This window comes from Triticum aestivum, chromosome 3A, assembly GCF_018294505.1.
Source record: "Triticum aestivum cultivar Chinese Spring chromosome 3A, IWGSC CS RefSeq v2.1, whole genome shotgun sequence".
In the NCBI taxonomy this organism is placed as follows: domain Eukaryota; kingdom Viridiplantae; phylum Streptophyta; class Magnoliopsida; order Poales; family Poaceae; genus Triticum; species Triticum aestivum.
The window spans coordinates 41,195,744-41,217,216 of NC_057800.1; the positions used below are offsets into that span (position 1 = coordinate 41,195,744).

General features: G+C 46.7%; 1 long non-coding RNA gene across 1 annotated transcript; it reads right to left on the bottom strand.

Moving 5' to 3' along the window:
- Positions 1-15,049: 15,049 nt before the first annotated feature.
- Positions 15,050-16,244, bottom strand: LOC123057795 (uncharacterized). The gene is made up of 3 exons (XR_006426962.1): positions 16,120-16,244; positions 15,557-15,673; positions 15,050-15,190 (listed from the first exon to the last, which is right to left on the bottom strand). It is a non-coding gene; the product is annotated as an uncharacterized lncRNA (long non-coding RNA).
- Positions 16,245-21,473: the final 5,229 nt, after the last annotated feature.

The following is a 21,473-nucleotide window of genomic DNA, read 5'->3' on the forward strand; positions in this document are numbered from 1 at the left end:
CTCCCTTCTCTCCCTCTCTTGATTCTACTCTTAACAAAAACAGAGACAAAAAAATAGGAGAAAGGAAAAGAGAGAAGAGAAGGTTAGAGGAAGAATTTGGGCACGGAGATAATTTTTCCGGACTCGCAAAAATGAGTTTGTTCCGAGAAAAATAGAAAGGCCATGATTGAAAGATTAAATTCAAACTCATTTGAAATTCAAATGGGTTTGAACTAGGATAGGTTTTTCGAAGTGCCCAAAAATGTTGAGAAATTAGGTGAAGCTCCGGAAAATGATGAGAGGACAAGTGGCAAAGTTAGAGGCCAAGAGTTGAAATAATAAAAGGCATTGGGATTTTTGCAAGTGTGTTAAGGTAATTCCACATAATGGGAATAATTACTATAGCTCTCTACATATCGAGAGGATAAGTTGTAAAGAGAATCACCATGTGAAATCCCTCGATTTAAATGGATCGAAGATCCATACGATTTATTTAGTTGAGTTTTTTTAAAAAAAATGACATGATGGCATGATGCAATGCAAATGATGCAACAAACAAAACAAATCACACGACGAAACTCGGAGTAGCTGGAAGTCTTCTGGAGCGTCGGTCTCGGGGCGTTACACACATATGAAGGAGAATTCTTCCAAGAGACACGTCTTTCCAAAAGTCATTTCAAGAACCGCTATACTTCACCCAAAACATTGAAGTAGACAGCGACAGTGAATCCGACATCACCCCAGAGGAGGAACAAGAAGAGCCGAAACAAGAAGAGGTTACTGCTGCGGATGACCTGTCAATGCTTGACCGATAACGTCAAGGTGGCCTTGCACATGTTGATGCCAATGAACCCTATGAGCCCATCGTTGATTATAGTGATGATGATGATTATGCATTTATTGATGATACTGATCGAGATTATTAGTAGTGTCAGGTATTCAATTTTTTTATGTTGTACTTGATGATGATACACTTAAGTGATATACATATTATTATTCATGTCGGTACTTTTTTTTATGTTGTACTAATTTCATTTATTCTTTGTCATGGCAGGTGTTGAAAGATGGTGGGCGCTGGTCGGGAGCGCACCGAGGCCCCTTCTTCGTCGGCGCATGGTGTGAGGTCTTCCATTCCACACGCACCTCTCCGTCGAGCGTTGCTGGGCAGTATGGCGACACCGCCGGGCCTTCTTCGTCGATCGCGGTGCCCAGCAGGGGACGAGGTAAGAAGAAGAGAGGAGGTGGAGCACGTGGTCGCGGGAGAGGAGGTAGGGTGACTCTTACGGCGCCTTCCTCGCCGCCGCCCCCAGCTGTTTCACCCGAGCACGTGACTGCTAGGGTGGACTCGTTTGTGAAGGACGCTACACGGACTCCGGTCCACGAGCCTCCGGTCCACGGGTCTTCGGCCCACGAGCCTCGGGTCGACGGCCCTTCGGCCCACGAGAGATGGGCCCACGAGACCCCGGAGGAGCACACGTCTGGATGGGGTACCTGGTCGGGTCAGCCTGAGGAGCCGAGTGGCCATGCTGATGATGGCGGGCAGCCGAGTGGCCATGCTGATGATGGCACGGAGCCGACTGATTTTGAGGAGGAGGGGGAGGAGGGGGCAACATCTACCAGCGTGGTGCTACATGGCTCCCGTCCGTGCCGGCGACCCGCGAGCAGAGGTGGTTGATTTTCCCTGATGGGGAGAGGTAAGTGCATTTAATCTTTTTGTACCTTCTGCATTCATTTTTTTTCAAATAACTAATGTGTTGGCCTTGTCATGTTGCAGGGGTTGGGACCACCATGAAAGTGTCCGCCGGCCCAACTCCGTCCTTGGAGTTCTGATTCGGCAAAACTTCCTGGGGTTTGTCACGTTGCCTGGTGAGGGTCGGCTTCCAGAGGTTGGATTGAGTTGGGAGCACTACTTGGCTGCCCCGGCCCCACCGGGTGAGATTATCGATGGTGTCTTGTGCAAGACGAGGGCAGACGTGGTGATCAGAAAGTTCTGGGTAATTTCTCCTTTACACAATTAAAAATCTTCAACTAGCTAGTTATTAATTGTACTAATCAATATTGTCTCATTTGATTGCAGACATTCTACAGGTGTGAGGAGGGATACGAGGAGGAGGCGACAGATGTTATCGACAAGGAGTGCAAGCACCTACTTCAGAACTTACGGCATGAGGCTCGGGTGCAGGCTGTTCGAGACTACTACGCTGGGCGTGGTATAAAGAAGCCCAAGCAGGAGTGCCGCAATAAGTTCTTGAGTAAGGAGCAGTACATGAAGGTAATTCTTAAGGCCTTGTACTTACTTCCTTCATTTAGTAATTCATAGCCGTAGCGCTCAAGTTTCTATTTGCTAACTTAGGCCCCTCCGAGATGGTGTGCAGATCGGATGGATTGTTGGGAGGTGTTGGTCAATGCGTGGTGCTCAAAAGAATGGCGGGCCACCCACAACGAGGCCAAGGACAAACGTGCCCAAATGAAAGGTGTGCCACACCACCAAGGCAGCTCCAACTTATTTCAGTACGGGCGGAACTAGGTATGTGGTTTGCTTCATGATTCATGCAATTCATTCATCATGCTAGCTTTAGCCCTTTAATTACTAATTTACTTTGTTTCTCTCTTTCAGGCACGCTACAATAAGGCGGATAAGGTGCCAGAGGTGTACAACCTGTATGCCATGGCCCACACTGGCCCTTACAAGAAAGTCAATGCATTCTTTGCATCTGACCTCGATGATCCAAAGAACTTCACCAACATCTCCGCCCACGACAAGCTCGTGCAATATAGAGATCAGGGGAAGGCGGGGAAAGGGGAGGACTTTAACCCGAGCCAGGGTCCCATTGATACAGAGCTGCTGATGACATCTGGTGGCGGAAGGTCCCATGGCTCCATAGCCATGGGAGATGGACTTATCCGTTGTCCTAGCACTCTCCCGGAGATCAAGGCGCGTCAGTCGAGCTCTGCTCCTGAGATAAGGCCTCGTGAACGGCCAGTCCAACTCGCCTTCAAGGTTAGTTATCTTTCTCCATTACATTGTGTGCGCTTCCATCAACGATTACAAATGGTCATGTGAGTGGTGTTGCAGGCTGCTAACAGAGTGAGAGAGATAGAACGGAGAAACTTCTGGTGGAGGCGGCGGAGAGGCAGCGGGAGTTGGAGGAGAGGACGACAAAGATGTTGGAGGAGGAGAGGGCATGGAATGACATGCAGGCAAGGGCCATGTTCGAGCTCCTTGTGGTAAGTTTCTTCTGCAGATTACTTGCTAGTCTTAACATTTGAGTCTCATTACTAACTAGTATGACTTTGTTGTGAAAACCAAATATGCAGTCTGTGTGCGAGAAGTCCGGTCAGACCGCTCCGCCGATGCCAGTGATTGCTCCTGGGAGCACGATGAGTTTAATTTGAATGGACATTACTTGCTAGTCTTAACATTTGAGTGTCATAATGCTAACGAGACATTGGAAATGATCTTTGGTGCAGCTTAACTCCAGAAACGCATCGCACGATCCTTCTCCAGCTAGCGACGCGAGCCAGCCCGCTCCTACACCTCCCTGATCATGGTAAGTTTCTCTAGTGTTTTGCTTAACAAATGCATAAAGACCTAGACTTAGCTTTATTTCCTCCAATATGCTTACCATAATGACATAGAGTTAGCTTCTTTTCCTCCAAAATGACTTAATAAGCTTACTGACCTCATAAACCATCCATTTTACCTAAGTTAGCTCTAAAACGATATGTACTTAGCTTACTTATGTCAAAAATTGCATATTTAGCTTAGTTAGCTCATAAACGATCCATTTTACCTAAGTTAGCTTCAAAATGACTCATTTTACCTTAGTTAGCTTACAAGTGATCCAATTTATCCAAGTTAGCTCTAAAATGACCCATTTTACGTAGATTAGCTCCTAAATGATCCATTTTACCTATGTTAGCTTTAAAATGACACATTTCACCTAGGTTAGCTCCAAAATGACCCATTTCACCTAGGTTAGCTCCAAAATGACCCATTTCACCTAATTTAGGTCAAAAACGATCCATTTCACCTTAGTTAGCTCAAAAACATGGCATTTCACCTTAGTTAGCTCATAAACGACTCATTTCAACTAAGTTAGCTCCAAGATGATCCATTTCACCTAGGTTAGCTCATAAACGACTCATTTCACCTAGGTTAGCTCATAAACGACTCATTTCACCTATGTTAGCTCATAAACGACCCATTTCACCTAGGTTAGCTCATAAATGACCCATTTCACCTAGGTTAGCTCATAAACGATCTATTTCACCTAGGTTAGCTCATAAACGACCCATTTCACCTAGGTTAGCTCATAAACGATCCATTTCACCTAGGTTAGCTCATAAATGATCCATTTCACCTAACTTAGCCCATAAACGATCCATTTCACCTAACTTAGCTCATAAACGATCCATTTCACCTAAGATAGCTCATAAACGATCCATTTCACCTAGGTTAGCTAATAAATGATCCATTTCACCTAAGTTAGCTCATAAACGATCCATTTCAACTAATTTAGCTCATAAATGATCCAGTTCACCTAAGTTAGCTAATAAATGGCATATACTTCTTCTTCTAGTCTTCTTCTTCTTCTATTCTTTTTCTTCTAGTCTAATTCTTCTTCTAGTCTTCTTTTTCTAACTTTCTTATTTGTCATTTTGCAGGTTCACGGAAGCCAGCTTACCATGATGGATTGCTTGTTTTTTCCTTTGATGCACTTCTTGTATTCTGCTCGCTTGCTATGATGGAATTAACTTGCTATGATGAAACTAGATTGTTATGATGAAACTTTGCATATTGTAATATGTATGGATCGATGGAACTATGTGCAACCTACTATGTATGTATGGATGGATATATATGTGCTGAATATTTATTATGTTGGATATATATGTGCTGGATATTTATTGTGAAAGAGTCCTGTGATATATTTGCTGTGATAATTGTTGGATATAAGAAAAACAGAATAAAAAGAGGCAGTGCAGGCTCTTTGCCGTCCGCGGCAGACGGCAAAGACCCCTCTGCCATCGGTGGTAGACGGCAAAGGGGGCACGTGGCGCCCACCTGTGCTTCCTGAGAGATGGGCCATTTGGCAAATTTGCCTATCGTGGCGGACGACAAAGCTAAGCTGATGGCAAAGACTTCGCCTTTGCCGTCCGCCGTGGCAGACGGCAAAACACAGCGGGCGCTGATGCATTGCTGACGTCAACTGGCGGACGGCAAAGAGGCACTCAAATTTGCCGTCAGCTGGCGGATGGCAAAGGCCGGCGTTAGCCGCCTAACGGACTAACGCTAGTATTTTGCCGTCCCTCCTCTTTGCCGTCCGCCGCTATAGGCAAAGGACTCTTTGCCGCCCGCCATAAAAAGCAGACGGCAAAGGACCTGTTTGCCGACCCTGTCTTTGTCGTCCCTGTTTGCCGTCCGCCGTCGGTGCCTTTGCCGTCCGCCGTGGCTGACGGCAAAATACTGGATTCCTGTAGTGATGTAGCTGAATTAATCATGAAGCATGACTGGTTGGGAGGGAGAGGGAGAGGGAGGGAAAGGGGGAGAGGGAGAGGGAGAGGAAGAGGGAGTGAGGAGTGGTTTTGTATGGCGGAACAAGAAAAGTGATCTAGCGTAAAAAAGATAACATGGCTTATATGTTAAACATAATTAGTGTTCACCCGCTAGAATTATTTTGCCCCCATTGCAACATATGACACATTATAATAAAAAACTGAGAAAACGGTTTTCCTAAAGAAACACAACAATGCAAAGCACATATGCATCGATATAATCGCCGGCCCTACGTCTCCTCCCAGCTACATATGGTTGAAGGAGTTAATGTTTCTCTGCATCTAGGCCTTCAAGCAGTTCGCTACGATGGTGTGCATTCCTTGGCACCAGTAATTGTCCTCGGATGCTTTGGAGGGGAGAGGATGGGGCAAGTGATGTTGTACAGAGGAGGGGTGTGACGCCCCGAGACCGATGCGCGAGAATACTTCCATATGTTCCGGGTTTCGCCGTGTGTTTCATTTGTGCCTGCCCTTTTATTTTTGCATTGCATCATGTCATCATGCCATCATCTCATAAATCTTTTGCAACTCAACTAAATAAATGGCATGGATCTTTGATCCATTTAAATCGAGGGAATTCACATGGTGATTCTCTTTATAACATATCCTCCCGATATTAGGGAGCTATATTAAATATTCCATTAGTTTGGAATTTACCACAACACACGTGCATGATAAATCCGTTGGCCTTTTCTTCTTCATGTTTTGACTCTCTAACCTTGTCTATAATTCTTTCTTTATCTATCGAAGCCCCACCAAAATTCTCAACATTTTTGGACCTTCCCAACCCTCACTTCCTATTCAAATCATTTGAATTTAAATCAAATGAGTTTGAATTTAAATCCTTCAATCATGGCCTTTTTTCTATTTTCTCGGAACAAGCACATTTTTGTGAGTCCGGGAAAATTATCCGCGTGTCCAACTTCTTCCCCTAACCTCCCTTTCTTTTCTTTCTTATCTCTGTTTTGTTTTTATTTTCTTTAGAGTGAGAGAGATAAGAGAGCCCAGCAGGCTGGCCCATCTGCAGCCCAGCCCGCACCCCTCCTAACCCTAGCCCACCTGGACCTCTGCTTATCCCCTCGCCCTTGCAGCCACTCATCCTCTCCCTCTCGTCCTCCCACGCCGCCGCTACACACGCACGCAGAGGGGCAGTGCCCCACGCCCGATCCCCTCGACCGCTACCTTGGCCCCGGCCATGGCGATCGCGCCGGCGACCCTGGAGGCTGCTGCTCCGCGCCATCTCCGCTTCCTCGTTTCTCTGCCCGTGCGCCGTTCGTCCTCCAGCCCTCATCCACGACCGCGCCAAGACCAGCGAGCAGCTGCCCGCGTTCCACGCTCGAGGTCTCCTCCTGGACTCCTCCGCCTTTTGCGCCGGCCACGGCGTCGCCACCCGTCCTCGCGCGCCCGCAGCTCTCGGTCTCCTTCCCGTGCCCGAACCTCCATGGCGTCGTCGCCCCCCGTCTCGAGCCCCGCCAGCGTCCAGCCTCCCCGTGCTCGACCTCGACCTCCTCTGCTTCGCCTTCTTACCGCAGATCGTGTCGCTGCATCTCCTGCACCTCATGCCCGAGTCCCCTATCGGTGGTCTCCGCTGTCCCCGTGCACCTCCGCTTGCTGTTGCCGTTGACGCCAAGACGGACGACTCCGAACAGGGAGTAGCGCCAAGTTTGATCGTTGAAGATTTCGCCAAGTACCACGACACCCATGTTCGCCTATAGAATGTGTACCACTACGCCGAAGAGCTTGGATGCACCAAGTTCCACTACTTCCACAACCAGCGCCTTGGGTTTCGAAAAGTTCCTATACGACCCGTGTACTACTACCATTGCCAAGTTCAACTACGGTTGCCGTGTACGACTACCGTTGACCCTCGAAGACTTCGTGGACGTCAAGTTCCTCGCCGTGACCTCGAACATCTACGGAATGTGTACGACTACGAAACGTGTACCACTACGTCCACTACTGTCGCGAGAACGACTACTTCCACTATGACCCGTGAACGACTACTTCCCTCGACATTTTTGAACCGCCTCGAAATGCACGCTTCAAAGGTATAATGATGATACAACCGCCGTGGACCGAATGCATGTGTTTCATGAGATGCTCATGTTTGCACCGTGTCCGATTTGTCACTCGTTTCCATGTCTCTAACCCGTGGGAACCCGGTAGTCGGGAGCACCCCACCATCTCTAGCATGTTCCGCACATCCGCACGCTTCCTTTTGCACCGGTATCTCCATGAGTTACCGAAACCGATATGTTGCCGTGGCATCATTTTCGGATTCGTTGCCGTGGCACCCCTTTCTTCCACCACGGTGAAAAATGCTTCATAATGCTCTTGTCAACTTTTAATAATAATTGCATAAACTTGTTCATGTCATCCGCATCATGATAACAACAATTAAAATGTTTAAATTGTTGTTTGCATTAATTTGCTAAAGGCATATGGGGTTTTACCGGATTCGTTATTTGTCATATCCGGTCCCATTTAAATTGTTTAGATGGTGTAGTTTTGTTATGCCCCACCTCTTGCCATGTTTTAACAACATTTAATATTGTTGGGTACCTAAATGAGAGAGAACTAAATAATTGATGTGGTGTTCCGTCAATATGCAACTCGTTGCATATTGAGCTCCACTTAACTTGTAGTTTTGTTTGTGCCCTTTGCCATGCCATGCATATTTAAACTGGACATGCATCATACTTGGTTGTGCATCATGCCATGTTTATGTGGTGGTTGTTTACTATGTTGTTTGCTTCTTTTCGGTGTTGCTTCTTCGGGTTAGTTCCGATAACGTCGCGTTTGTGAGGATCCGTTCGACTACGACCGTTTGACTTCTTCATGGACTCGTTCTTATTCCTTGCGGGATTTCAGGCAAGATGACCATACCCTCGAAATCACTTCTATCTTTGCTTGCTAGATGCTCGCTCTTTTGCTATGCCTATGCTGCGATACCTACCACTTGCTTATCATGCCTCCTATATTGTTGAACCAAGCCTCTAACCCACCTTGTCCTAGCAAACCGTTGATTGGCTATGTTACCGTTTTGCTCAGCCCTCTTATAGCGTTGTTAGTTGCAGGTGAAGATTGAAGTTTGTTCCTTGTTGGGACATGGAGATGTTGTTCCTTGTTGGAACATGTTTACTTGTTGGGATATCACAATATCTCTTATTTAATTAATGCATCTATATACTTGGTAAAGGGTGGAAGGCTCGGCCTTATGCCTGGTGTTTTGTTCCACTCTTGCCGCCCTAGTTTCCGTCATATCGGTGTTATGTTTCCGGATTTTGCGTTCCTTACGCGGTTGGGTAATAATGGGAACCCCTTGACAGTTCGCCTTGAATAAAACTCCTCCAGCAATGCCCAACCTTGGTTTTACCATTTGCACTAACAACCTACCACCTTCCCTTGGGTTCTGCAGACTCAAGGGTCATCTTTATTCTACCCCCCCCCCCCCCCCCCCGGGCCAGTGCTCCTCTGAGTGTTGGTCCGAACTAGAGTCCTGTGTAGCGCCCCCTCGGGGAAACTCGAGGTTTAGTTTTAGTTGTACGGAGCGCTCATCTGAGTGTGCCCTGAGAACGAGATATGTGCAGCTCCTATCGGGATTTGTCAGCACATTCGGGCGGTGTTGCTGGTTTAGTTTTTCCTTGTCGAAATGTCTTGTAACCGGGATTCCGAGTCTGATCGGGTCTTCCCGCTAGAAGGTCTATTCCTTCGTTGACCGTGAGAGCTTGTCATGGGCTAAGTTGGGACTCCCCTGCAGGGATTTAAACTTTCGAAAGCCGTGCCCGCGGTTATGGGCAGATGGGAATTTGTTAATGTTCGATTGTAGAAAACCTGAAGTTGACTTTAATTAAAATGCATCAACCGCGTGTGTAACCGTGATGGCCTCTTTCCGGCGGAGTCCGGGAAGTGAACACGGTGTTGGAGTTATGCTTGACGTAGGTTGTTTTAGGATCACTTCTTGATCATACTTCTATCGACCGTGCTTTGCCTTCTCTTCTCGCTCTCATTTGCGTATGTTAGCCACCATATATGCTAGTCGCTTGCTGCAGCTCCACCTCATACTTTTTTTCCTTACCCATAAGCTTAAATAGTCTTGATCGCGAGGGTGTGAGATTGCTGAGTCCCCGTGGCTCACAGATACTTCCAAAACCAGCTTGCAGGTGCCGATGAGTCCGTGCAGATGATGCAACCAAGCTCAGGAGGAGCTCGATGAAGATCTTGTCCTTTATGTTGTTTCGTTCTAGTTGATCAGTAGTGGAGCCCAGTTGGAGTCGATCGGGGACCGTGTCGCATTTGGGGTTCTTCTTTTATTTTGGTTCCGTAGTCGGACCTTGATTTGTATCTGGATGATGTAATGTTTTATTCATGTAATTGTGTGAAGTGGCGATTGTAAGCCAACTATGTATCTCTTTCCCTTATGTATTACATGGGTTGTGTGAAGATTACCTCACTTGCGACATTGCTTTCAATGCGGTTATGCCTCTAAGTCGTGCTTCGACACGTGGGAGATATAGCCGCATCGAGGGCGTTACAAGGGGAGACGACGGTGAGAGGAAAGTGCGGGCTGAGAGCATCTCCAGCTGCGCCCCCAAGAAGGCCCCCCAGGCGATTTTTCGGCCGCCGGCGCCAAAAAATCGGCCCAGTCGTGCCTCCAAGGGCCCAGTTTTCGCCGGCTCGGGCCGAAATTGGCGCGGGTGGACCCAACCTGAACCCGGCGCGCTGGGGTCGCTCGGGGGCGCCGGGCGAATCGTTTTTGGCGCGAAGAGCCGCGGGCCAGCCGCGTTAGCGACTCGACTCCCTTCTCGCCGCTTCGTCGTCCTCATCGCCTCGTTTCCCACGGCGAATCAATGCCAAAGCTGCGCGCTGCGCGCGCTGCTGCGCCGGTCAGCCTCCATTGATGCCTCACGGGCGGCGCAGTGAAGGTCGGGCGACACGCGTCCTCTCGGCCGCCACATCATCAGGCCACGCGTAACGCGCCGGCCAAGCCTACCACGCGGCGCCTCCGCTTATATAAAGCCGACCACCAGCGCGCCGGAGACACGCACAGATATTCCACCACCGACGCGCCCATTTCTCCCCCCTTCCTCCTCTCGCCGTCTCCAGTTCAGAAGAATGGCCAAGCGCTTTCCAGGCGACGGCGCGGCGGCGAATGGCTTCGGGCACCGCCATCTTCACGAGGACGAGGCTCGCCTCCTTTTCGAGGCCGAGTACCCGGTCCCGCCGGACATGCGTGTGCCCGGGGCTTGGAGGATCAGCGCCGGCGGCGTGCGGAGATCGCACGTGTCCGCGCGTCCCTGCCGCGGGCGGCGAGGGAGGGGCCACAGTACGTCCCCGACAGCCCACTCTGGGAGCCCTACTTCCGCCGCCGTCACGCCGAGCAGCTCGAGGCCACCAACGGCGTCGTGCCGTCCAGCAGGCTCAACTCCGAGAGCCGGCGCTGGTGGTGGGGCGTGCCCGGCCGCACGTTAGAGGCCGTCCTCGAGTACATCGAGGGCGGCAACACGCCGCGCCTCAAGTACCCCGCTCCCCCGTCCTTCTCACGCCGCCGTGGAAGCTCCTGGATGCCGAGGCGGATGGAGCGGCCCGGGGCGTCCTCCTCCTCGTTCGGCCGCTCGTCGGGCTCTCCCTGCCTCCGCCCCGTCAAGTCGGAGCCCCAGGACACGCATGTCAGCGCGCGCACCCGCAGCTCTGGCGTCCGCATCGGTGACTCCGCCCCCCCGGCCGCTTCATCCTCGTCGAGCCCAAGCCGGAGCCCGGCCTCCCCGCGGAGTACGAGGAGATAGCCCGACGCGGCTTCTCCGACGAGGACGCCCTGCGGTGGGCGCGCGACGATTACGTCCGGACGGAGATGACCCGGCAGACCCGGGCCCTGGAGGAGATCGCCGCCCGCAAGTGTGGGCGCGAGGACGAGCACGACGTCGTGGTCCTCGACAGCGACGACGACGATGACGCCCCGGACCGTCCAACCCGCCGCGCCAACCGGGGGAGGGATGCAGCAGGGACGGCGGCGGCGGAGACGACGACGACGACGGCGACTACACACGGTTCTACCGCCTCCTGGGCATGTAGAACTGCAAAGGCGGGCGGCGGGCGGCGAGCGGCGAGGTAGACGGCGAGGAGCGGCGATGGAGACGGCGGGGGCAGCCCGTGCTAGTTTTTTTTTCTTTTTTTGTAAAATATGTTTAAATTTGAACGAAATCGCCGATGTTTGCGTTAAATTTGAGCCGTGTTTGTGCCATATTTGACTTTTTCAAAAAAACGTGGGCGCCGCGACTGGGGGGCATCACGTCCCCAGTGCGCGGTTTAGCGCCGGTGCGCCCCCAGGGGGCGATTTTTAGCCCCTCCTGGGGGGCCAACGGCTGGAGATGCTCTGAATGTCGTGTGTCGAGGGGATACAACAGTGAGAAGCCATGGCGGGGAGAGATGGCGGCGGAGACGCCGTAGTGGGGAGAGCAAGCCGGGGGAATGATATTTGAGTGTGAGTGGTGTGCCGTTCGATGTGTGTGTGTGCGCGCCTGCGTGCGTGAGTGAGAGAGAGATGATGTTTTCTTTAGGAAAAAAATAGTTATTTTCTATGACAGAAATGTCACACACTTTTTATGTAGTGAAAAAAATCACATACCCTAACAACTTATTTCTATTGAATAATTACCAACAAGTGATTTACCAGTGCAGTTTATTAAAATTAGGATGCAACTCACTCTACTAAAAAGCACGATGCCACCCACTCGGAATAAAAAGGGACACATGCTTGCATCTAGCAGTTGACCAATGAATATATATTTATATAATCATTTTTTATTTAATATGTGTTTATAAGTTCACTTTTGTAGATCAGAAAAACTGATGGCTTCGGATGACGTGTTGAAATTGATTGACAAGTCACTACATAAGTATCATGGTTTGGACTGAAAAACCATCGAGTTTTACACAATCGAAAGAGACACGCAAAATCATCGAATATTATATATGTTGCACATGATAATACAAAATGTGTATTTTTTTGTAGAGTATGAGAAAGATGAAGATGGATTATGTTGACGTTAAAAAGTAATCCGCCGTAAAAATAATCCGTCAATAAAGGCCCTGAGACGATACTAAAGGGGCCAAAAGTTCACCAAGCTTCATAAAAAATACAAATATATATATATATATATATATATATATATATATATATATATATATATGCAACCAACTAGAAAAAACTAAATGGCACCCGTGGCAACGCACGGGCATTCTACTAGTAAAGACAAAGGGTCACTCTCTCACAAATGGATCTAACCCACCAACACCAAAACCTACCTCTCTCCATTCTTTGGTCTCATCTAAGACCAGGCATACTAGTTCTTGCGCCGTTTTTGTTGTTGCGTTCTGTTGAAGACCCTCACACTCCTTTGCTTTCATAGTGACCATGCAGTACAGATGCCAAAGGAGCCAAAGCCACGTCGAAACCTCCCGGAGAAATTTGTCCTTTGTGTGAGCCATCAGTCCATTAAGGTGTATGAGACAGAGGGGAGCATGATGTTGATGGCAACAGATCAACGGGGTGGTTTATATTTCATGGGAGGACATACCAAGCGCACGATGCACTTCAGTGCTACATCATCAGATCTAAAAAAGGGCATCCAAATCAAAGTTGAATTCATATGTTGCGATACGTTGAAATGGTCTATGGTAAGTAGGGGGAATAGAAGCCTTCCTTCTAACACTTGTAAAGACATTTGGCACCTGCAAAAGGGTAGTCACACGGCATTTAGATTGTGACATTTCTTGTAGTTCATATGGAAAATGTTTTTTTTTTTACTTTTTTCAAGAGCACCTTATACATGTCATTTGGTTTTAGTCTTTGAGAAACAGAGTCCTTCATGCACTAGGTTGAATCTTTGATATTTTAGAAGGCCTACAAACTGTTTCACTCAAACACAAGAATGTCAGCAATGAATATAGGCGTTGAAGCTAGTAGTATAGGGGAAAAAAGATGATTTCTCATCTGGCGTCCATGAGTTCTGTGGTGCCGAGACTCCTGCGTCATTGAAGGCATCCTGTAGTAGACAGATTGACATGATCTAATAGTGAAAACATGGCATCCACATGAAGTGATATGCTTTTGAAAGGTAAGCATCATACACTATTTTTTACCTTTAAGCCATCAATATGATTTCTGTTGGGGGTTTATCCTTATCACCAGAAAAAGCTCCTTCGCGTTCGCTTGTTGGAGCGATCGAATCAATCCAAAGCCTCACACCCTCCGACAACCTCCCTTGTATCGTGCTGCCCCCCCCCCCCCCCCCCCCCCCCCCCCCCCCCCCCACATGCACACAAAGTCCAGCAAAGGCATGCACAGGCTTTCAGGCCCACCCATTAATCTACATGTAATCTCCCACCCTAATTTTCAGGGGGTCACCCTAATTAGCCCATAATCCTTCCCCTAAACCTCTACATAACCCACTGCTTGCTTTCCAAATCGGGAGATTCCAGCTATAGCAACGCCCCCTTATCACTATCAAAAATAATCTCTTTCTTTGTCGTAGTAACAGAGAAAAATCCTGGTGAGTTGCCAACATGCTTTTGCTATGCGAAGGGACATCAACGTTGACTGATGTTGCTGTTGTCCTCAACATCCGTAAATTTATATTGGATGAATTCCATCGCCGATCATTTTGGTAGCCTTTTTGAGCATGTATCCTTTGCTGATGGTAATGCAGATGGGAGAGAGTGAAATTCATTGAGAAGGAGCAATACTCGATGAGATTACCATATCATGTGACCAATAACAGTTTTGAGATCGATGATACATCAGCCATCTTGTTGGCGCGACTTGTTATCCTTTTGCAGGTCATGTCTTAAACAAAACCATAAATTGAACAAATGAACCGCCCGAGTTTCTTATTCCTTCACTTGTAACAGACACTAGTGGTTGGGGCGCGCCCATGGCGCACCGCCTGAGCAGAAGCTCGGCGGTGCCAGGTAGGACACGCCCCTTCCACTCTCCTATTTTGTACCAAATGTGCTCAGTTCATGTATAATAGTACAAGTATCATATAAACAATTGTAGCCAGTGATGGCTGACAAAATAGTATAAGTAGTTATTCAGTGATTTCTAACTACCTCAGATCCATTAATCAGGACACAAGTAGGGAAATATCAACAAAGAACAATCGGTAGCATAGTTTTATAACACAAAAAGCTACACTTGTGAAAAGAGAGCACATAGCAAATCAAAATTAGATGCCCGTATGACCTTGTCCATGAGGCTCAGGTCAAAAAGCTCGATCAACACGGGGGTGGGCGTCCTCATGTCGGCAGTACCATTGGCTGTGTGGCGCTGGTTGGACATCGGCAAGGAGCCTTGGGGATCAGCCAGAACATGGCATGGACGGTGGCGTCAGTCCCGCATCATGAGAGAGTTGTTGTTCTCAGGGAGAGGACCAAGGTACTGCCTCTGGATTCTTGTGTGAGCGTCACCGACAGACACGGCGGCGGCGGCGGCGATTCTCGCATCCGAGTCTCCAGTGGTGAGGCCGGAGAGGTGGAAGGGTCAGAAGAGGCTTCCATCATTTGAATTGCCCAACGGGAAAAGTCATTCAAGGCACAGTATGTCCAAATCAACCCAATCATTGCAATAATCGAGTTCAATGTGGGAATATACCTGCAGTTTTATAGAAGAATGAAATAGCCAAATACAAATGACCAAAAATCTCAAATTATCCATATGTATGTTCTTGAAACACATGACCTGAACAAGAAATTTAAGCCCACCTCACACAAAGTAACATGCAGTGGAGTAACCAATCTATATTCACAAGTACTGGGCAGCAAAGAGCAAAATGTATTAACATTATTCCAAAAGCTATTATTGGTGGATACACCTAAAATCTCACCAGGCATCATTTTTTTAGTTTATGAACATAAATTAAACACCTCACATTAATCTTGCCAAGCAAAGAGCAAATTCAAAGCATAAGTGGGGAGGCAAGGTAATAGAGACACAAAGAGACAGTGCAGAAGCTAATACCTGTGTAAGGGTAGGAGCCCCATCATCGAGCCCATCCTCAGCTAGCGGGAGGGGATATACCCAGCCACTGCAGCATGATCGCGGTCGCCATGCTTGCTTGCACGGTACCTCTAGCACCTGCCATATGTATAAAGATTAATTCAGCTATAAACATGTCAGAACTCCTGATGTGGTTAGATATATGTAGATAAGACTGTTGGGATGAACAAACTAATTAATCTGTAGAGAATACTGAACACACAATGACCTCTTGACCGCTTGAGAGCATGAGCTGACATAGATCAATTCAGTAAGAGTTGTCTACATAGCAATCTGGCTGGGATAATTTAGAGAGGGATTATCAGTTATTATTATGAAATATACGGAGTAGACAATATCAGGAAATTAAGATCAACCTTCGGAACAAAAAGTTCAGGCAGGTGGTGGTAAAATATGGTACAATATAATTCTAGAAGCAGTACGCACATATTTCTTCAAGAAAATTTTACAGAAAAGAACAATTCTGAATATAAACCTAGAACCACTACCATAAATGAGAACTATCTGAAAAAGATATTAAATACCTATTTTTGTCGCTATGAAATTTCAGCTCCTTTGTGTTGGCCAGCCAATAGCTTTGGTTACAGAAATGGCCAAAGGAATAAGTTGGGATTTCTCATCTATTTGCATTTTCGCTTTTTTCCTACATAGGTCACAATATACAATGTTCAGTTTATACCCATGCATTGATGAAATATTGAAGGAAATGAAATATTGAAGAAAATGGTACATACTTCATCCCAGAATTTTCCTTGTGCGGGTCCTGGATACATAGGAGCCTTCAGGCAAAGAAGAGTGAATCTGCACGAAGCAGTCCATCCTGAGTAGGGAGAGGCCGTATCGTATAAGCAGCACGAGCGAGTTTGCAAGGTCATGAGGCTTGCAGCGCAGGCAGGAGCTCCCCGACAGCGGCAGGCGTGGCGTCTATAACTTGCAAACATTTGTCATGTCTAAACAAAAACCTAAATCAAACATGTGGGCGAAGAAATTTAAGTAGCTCAGAATGCTAATCAGGGGATAAAGCCTAATTTGAGATGAAATTGATTAGGAGAAGAGAAGGAATGTGCAGATTGTGTAGTTCTACAAATGTGAACAAATCAGAAGCTACTTTAGGAAAATATGATGAAATAATATACTTCCATATTGCTATACAAAAGCAAATTCAAACTCTGATAGACTATCAACTTGAAAAGAATTATTCATGGCCAGCTCTAGTTTCAAAACATAGAAAGTATGGTTTATTGTTCTCCCAAATTTACTTTGGAGAACGTCCAACCAAACTCAACAAGAAAGTACTATTGGAGAAGTAAGATGGCTGGAAGGTTCTATTTCAAACAACTGCCTGCAAAGCACTCTAGCGAAAAACACTAACAGGCAATGGAAATGACCCAAAATGAACTAAAGAATACAAAATTGTCTAAAGAAAAGTTAGTCCTGCAATACCACATAAGATTCACTTAAGAATAGTCGATAAGCTAAAGACACATCACATATGTAGGGGATATAAACCAACATGTAATAAGGAAAGTATGAATCTTGACTATGTAAAGTATGTATTTGTTGGGAACGTAGCAGAAATTCAAAAATTTCCTACGTGTCACCAAGATCTATCTATGGAAAAACCAGCAACGAGGGGAAGAAGAGTGCATCCACATACCCTTGTAGATCGCTAAGCGGAAGCGTTCAAGTGAACGGGGTTGATGGAGTCGTACTCGTCGTGATTTAGATCACCGATGATCAAGTACCGAAAGGACGGCACCTCCGCGTTCAACACACGTACAGCCCGGTGACGTCTCCCATGCCTTGATCCAGCAAGGAGAGAGGGAGAGGTTGAGGAAGACTCCATCCAGCAGCAGCACAACGGCGTGGTGGTGATGGAGGAGCGTGGCAATCCTGCAGAGCTTCGCCAAGCACCTACGGGAGAGGAGGAGGTGTCACGGGAGGGAGGGAGGCGCCAGGGACTCAGGTATGGATGTCCTTCCTCCCCTCCACTATATATAGGGGCAAGGGAGAGGGGGAAGGCGCAGCCTTGCCCCTTCCTCCAAGAAAGGGGTGCGGCCAAGAGGGGGGGAGGAGTCCATCCTCCCCAAGGCACCTCGGAGGTGCCTTCCCCCTTGAGGACTCTTCCCTCCCCAAGTTTCCTTGGCGCATGGGCCTCTTGGGGCTGATGCCCTTGGCCCATATAGGCCAAGGCGCACCCCCTACAGCCCATGTGGCCCCCCGGGGCAGGTGGCCCCACCCGGTCGGCCCCCAGGACCCTTCCGGTGGTCCCGGTACAATACCGATGACCCCGAAACTTGTCCCGATGGCCGAAACAGGACTTCCTATATATAAATCTTTACCTCCGGACCATTCCGGAACTCCTCATGACGTCCGGGATCTCATCCGGGACTCCGAACAACATTCGGTAACCACATACAAGCTTCCTTTATAACCCTAGCATCATCGAACCTTAAGTGTGTAGACCCTACGGGTTCGGGAGACATGCAGACATGACCGAGATGTTCTCCGGTCAATAACCAACAGCGGGATCTGGATACCCATGTTGGCTCCCACATGTTCCACGATGATCTCATCGGATGAACCACGATGTCAAGGACTCAATCGATCCCGTATACAATTCCCTTTGTCTAACGGTATTGTACTTGCCCGAGATTCGATCGTCGGTATACCGATACCTTGTTCAATCTCGTTACCGGCAAGTCTCTTTACTCGTTCCGTAACACATCATCCCGTGATCAACCCCTTGGTCACATTGTGCACATTATGATGATGTCCTATCGAGTGGGCCCAGAGATACCTCTCCATTTACACGGAGTGACAAATCCCAGTCTCGATTCGTGCCAACCCAACAGACACTTTCGGAGATACCTGTAATGCACCTTTATAGCCACCCAGTTACGTTGTGACGTTTGGTACACCCAAAGCATTCCTACGGTATCCGGGAGTTGCACAATCTCATGGTCTAAGGAAAAGATACTTGACATTAGAAAAGCTTTAGCATACGAACTACGATCTTTGTGCTAGGCTTAGGATTGGGTCTTGTCCATCACATCATTCTTCTAATGAAGTGATCCCGTTATCAATGACATCCAATGTCCATGGTCAGGAAACCGTAACCATCTATTGATCAACGAGCTAGTCAACTAGAGGCTTACTAGGGACAGATTGTGGTCTATGTATTCACACGTGTATTACGATTTCCGGATAATACAGTTATAGCATGAAAAAAAGACAATTATCATGAACAAGGAAATATAATAATAATAATACTTTTATTATTGCCTCTAGGGCATATTTCCAACAGTCTCCCACTTGCACTAGAGTCAATAATCTAGTTCACATCGATATGTGATTAACACTCAAGGTCACATCCCCATGTGACTAACACCCAAAGAGTTTACTAGAGTCAATAATCTAGTTCACATTACCATGCGATTAACACTCGATGAGTTCTGGGTTTGATCATGTTATGCTTTTGAGAGATGTTATAGTCAACGGGTCTGAACCTTTCAGATCCGTGTGTGCTTTACAAATCTCTATGTCATCTCCTAGATGTAGCTACCACATTCTATTTGGAGCTATTCCAAATAACTGTTCTACTTGGAGCTATTCTAAATTGTTGCTCCATTATACGTATCCGGTATCTCTACTCAGAGCTATCCGGATAGGTGTTAAGCTTGCATCGACGTAACCCTTTACGACGATCTCTTTTACCACCTCCATAATCGAGAAAATTCCTTAGTCCACTAGTTACTAAGGATAGCTTTGACCGTTGTCCTGTGATCCATTCTTGGATCACTCTTGTACCCCTTGACTGACTCATGGCAAGGCACACTTCAGGTGCGGTACACTGCATAGCATACTATAGAGCCTATGTCTTAAACATAGGGGACGACCTTTGTCCTTTCTCTCTTTTCTGCCGAGGTCGAGCTTTAAGTCTTAACTTCGTACCTTTACAACTCAGGCAAGAACTTCTTCTTTGACTGATCCATCTTGAACACCTTCAAGATCATGTCAAGGTATGTGCTCATTTGAAAGTACCATTAAGCGTTTTGATCCATCCTCATAGATCTTGATGCTCAATGTTCAAGTAGTTTATTCCAGGTTTTCTATTGAAAAACACCTTTCAAATAACCCTATATGCTTTCTAGAAATTCTACATCATTTCTGATCATCAATATGTCAACAACATATACTCATCAGAAATTCTATAGTGCTCCCACTCACTTCTTTGAAAATACAAGTTTCTCATAAACTTTGTATAAACCAAAAATCTTTGATCATCTTATCAAAAAGCATTCCAACTCCGAGATGCTTACTCCAGTCCTTGGAAGGATCGCTGGAGCCAGCACACCTTTTAGCATCCTTAGGATCGACAAAACCTTTCGGTTGTATCACATACAACCTTTCCTCTAGAAAATCGTCGAGGAAACAATGATTTGACATCCTATCTGCAAGATTTCATAAATAATGCAGTAATCGCTAATATAATTCCAACAGACTCTTAGCATCGCTACGAGTGAGAAAGTCTCATCGTAGTCACCTCCTTGAACTTGTCGGAAAACATCTTAACGACAAGTCGAGCTTTCTTAATGGTGACATTTACCATCATTGTCCGTCTTCCTTTTAAAATCCATCTGCACTCAACAGCCTTATGACCATCGAGCTATTCTGTCAAAGTCTACACTTTGTTTTCATACATGGATCCTATCTCGGATTTTATGGCCTCGAGCCATTTATCGGAATCCGGGCCCACCATCGCTTCTCCATAGCTCGTAGGTTCATTGTTGTCTAGCAACATGACCTTCAAGACAGGATTACTGTACCATTCTGAAGTAGTACGTATCATTGTCACCCTACGAGGTACGGCAGTGACTTGATCCGAAACTTCATGATCACTATCATAAGCTTCTACTTCAATTGGTGTAGGTGCCACATGAACAACTTCATGTGCCCTGATACACACTGGTTGAAGTGATGGTTCAATAACCATATCAAGTCTCTACCATCCTCCCACTCAACTCTTTCGAGAGAAACCTTTCCTCGAGAAAGGACCCGATTCAAGAAACAATCCCTATTGCTTTCGGATCTGAATTAGGAGGTATACCCAACTGTTTTGGGTGTCCTATGAAGATGTATTTTATCCGCTTTGGGTTCGAGCTTATTAATCCTGAAACTTTTTCACATAAGTGTCGCAGCCCCAAACCTTTAAGAAACGACAACTTAGGTTTCTCTAAACCATAATTCATAAGGTGTCATCTCAACGGAATTACGTGGTGCCCTATTTAAAGTGAATGTGGTTGTCTCTAATGCCTAACCCATGAACAATAGTGGTAATTCGATAAGAGACATCATGGTACGCACCATATCCAATAGGGTGCAACTATGATGTTCGGGCACACCATCAAACTATGGTGTTCCAGGCGGTATTAATTGTGAAACAATTTCCACAATGTCTTAATTGTGTGCCAAAACTCGTAACTCAGATATTCATCTCTATGATCATATCATAGACATTTTATCCTCTTGTCACAATGATCTTCTACTTCACTCTGAAATTATTTGAACCATTCAATAATTCAGACTTGTGTTTCATCAAGTAAATATTCTCAACATCTACTCGAATCATCTGTGAAGTAAGAACATAACGATATTCACTGCATGCCTCAGCACTCATTGGACTGCACACATCAAAATGTGTTGCTTCCAACAAGTTGCTATCTTGTTCCATTTTACTGAAACCGAGGCTTTTCAGTCATCTTGCCATGTGGTATGATTTGCATATCTCAAGTGATTCAAAATCAAGTGAGTCCAAACGATCGATCTGCATGGAGTTTCTTCATGCGTATACACCAATAGACATGGTTCGCATGTC